Source organism: Crocuta crocuta, unplaced genomic scaffold, assembly GCF_008692635.1.
Source record: "Crocuta crocuta isolate KB4526 unplaced genomic scaffold, BGI_CrCroc_1.0 scaffold920, whole genome shotgun sequence".
Taxonomy (NCBI): Eukaryota; Metazoa; Chordata; class Mammalia; order Carnivora; family Hyaenidae; genus Crocuta; species Crocuta crocuta.
In genome coordinates this window covers 160,204-162,928 of record NW_027528217.1, presented here as the reverse complement: position 1 = coordinate 162,928, position 2,725 = coordinate 160,204, and the positions used below count along the sequence as shown (strand labels likewise).

At 45.9% G+C, this 2,725-nt stretch overlaps 2 pseudogenes; both read left to right on the top strand.

Moving 5' to 3' along the window:
• The first annotated feature begins 201 nt into the window (after positions 1 to 201).
• On the top strand, positions 202 to 1,329 carry LOC144222533 (CUGBP Elav-like family member 2 pseudogene; annotated as a pseudogene).
• A 418-nt stretch (positions 1,330 to 1,747) lies between these two features.
• LOC144222532 (iron-sulfur cluster assembly enzyme ISCU pseudogene) lies at positions 1,748 to 2,290 on the top strand (annotated as a pseudogene).
• The last annotated feature ends 435 nt before the right edge of the window (positions 2,291 to 2,725 follow it).

Below are 2,725 nucleotides of genomic sequence, written 5' to 3'. Positions count from 1 at the left end.
GCTAAATATAAACATGCCATAAAACTGTGAAGTCTATGTAGTACTTAATCTCAATAAAAAATCATTTTGGATAATTTACCAAAAAAAAAGGCTCCGCAGACCATCAGCAGGGCACTGGATTTCAGAGGCAATTGGTGGAGAGCGGGAAGGGAGAGAATGTGACAAGTACTGGCAGCAGAGCACAGAGCATGCACAGAGAACATGACTTCTGCCTTCAAGCAGGATTTCCTCCTGGATATCAATGGTCAGTGGTTGAGGGCTGCCTTCTAGTTCCCAATAGAGTTAACAGCACAGCCAACAAGATGAACGGCGCTTTGGATCACTCAGACCAACCAGACCCACATGCCATTAATATGTTTGTTGGACAGAACCCTTGGTCCTAGTCAGAAAAGGAGCTGAGAGAACTTTTTGAGCCTTAGAGAACCCTCTACCAGATCAACATCCTCCCGGGCCAGAGTCAGAACCCTCCTGAGAGTGAAGGTTGTTGTTTTCTAACATTTTATACAAGAAAATGCACTTGAGACCCAGAATGCACTGCACAACACTAAAACTTTACTTAGGATGCATCATCTCATTCAGATGAACCCTACAGATAGTGAAAAGTCAAACGCCATGGAAGACCAAAAATTGTTCATAGGAATGGTTTCGAATAAATGTAATGAGAATGATATCAGGGTGATGTTTTCTCCATTTGGTCAGATAGAAGAATGCCGGATTGTCCAGGGACCTGATGGGAGTTGAAACTGTACGTTTGTCACATTTTCTGCAAGGACAGTGGCACAGAATACAATTAAAGCCATGCATCAGTCTTAGATCATAGAGGGCAGCTCCTCACCCATCATAGTCAAGTTCACCGACACTCAGAAGGACCAATAGCAGCTGGCACAGCAGATGCAACAGCTCTACACTGCCACCTGGGGGAACCTGACGAGTCTGGGAGGACTCACCCCACAGTACCTGGTGCTTCTGCAGCAGGCCACCCCCTCCAGCAAACTGGGTGCATTCAGTGGCATTTAGGAGATGGCTGGCACAAATGCTCTGCAGTTACAGAACCTGGCAATACTGGGGGCGGCTGCACCTGCGGCCCAGAACCCAGCCACCATCACCACTGCAAACCCTTTGTCCACCACAAGCAGCGCCCTGGGAGCCCTCACGAGTCCGGTGGCTGCTTCGACCCCCAACTCCAGTGCTGGTGCAGCAATGAATTCTCTGGCCTCTGTTGGGACTCTGCAAGGACTGGTGGAAGCCACTGTAGGACCGAATAATATTAATGTACTTGCAGGTACCATAAACAGACCTAGTTCCCCTAAAACAAGGACTTTGATTTGATCTCCTGCTTGTCCTGTCCTTGGTCTGCAAAACCAGTGGGAATGGCTGTCCTCCTCAGCATGTGCTCATGACTGCTATGTGTTGTTCTTGGGTCCGTGTGTCTGCCTCTATCCTATTGTGTTTTGCTGGTATTTTCCCCTGGTTACCATGAGGGACTCTAGAAGGACTCTGTTGAATGTCAGAGAAACTATGGCTAGTTCTTGTGTGGAGTCTATGTTACATAAATGTTTCTGGCAAAGACAACAGGCTTAAATTGTTGGGTTTTTTTTTTTTTAATTGTTTGCAATTGGGGTATTACAGGTATGTATAGCTCATGGGGAATTAAGAATGTGTTTAGTTTCAAACAGTCCCTACCAGACAATGTGAACCAGGAAAAGTGTTTTATTAAAACAAAAATCATGAACAAACAAACCAACAAATGTCTTGCGCTCAGCCTGTGCAGACGCAAGCCCACAAGACAGCGGCGGCTGGAGCCGGCCTTCCTGGGCAGCCAGCGTCCTCCCTGGGGCTCTGAAGCCCCCGCGTGCCCACTCAGGAGCTGTTGGCTCCAGCCCGGCTCTATCACAAGAAGGTTGTTCATCATTTTGAAAATCCTAGGAACATGGGGTCCCTTGACAAGACATCCAAAAATGTTGGAACTGGATTGGTGGGAGCTCCAGCATGTGGTAATTGGATGACATTACAGATTCAAGTAGATAAAAAGGGGAAGATTGTGGATGCCAGGTTTAAAACATTTGGCTGTGGTTCTGCGATCGCCTCCAGCTCATTAGCCTCCGAATGGGTAAAAAGGAAGATGGTGGAGGAAGCCCTGACCATCAAGAACACAGACACCACCAAGGAGCTCTGCCTTCCCCCTGTGAAACTGCACTGCTCCATGCTGGCTGAAGATGCAGTCAAGGCTGCCCTGGCTGATTACAAACTGAAACAAGAACCCAAGAAAGGAGAGGCGGAGAAGAAATGAACCCTCAGCAAAGCGTCCAGCAGGTCACATATGCTGTTTGTCCACCCACCACAAAATCACCAGAGATGTTCAGAAGCCCCTCACACTACAGTAAAAGAGCTCTGAGACATGCACAGCACTTGCTGATCACTGGTGCCCCTAAAGCAAGCAAATACACATTTTACTTGTTCCAAATCTCGTACTTTCTTTTAGCCCATTTTTATCACCTTAACCCAGTTTATGTATATTTTGAATTGTGTGCATGGCCTCAAACTGAAATCAGAACAAAGTCTCAAGTATGGTAGTCAAAGAAGTGCACAAATACCTAATTTTTCACCTGAACCTATCTAAGGAACATTACCAGAAGTCCTTGGTGTGATTATTTGATAGAGCCAACTACTGTACATAAAACAGATTTCCATTTATATATATATATGTATATATATATATAATTAA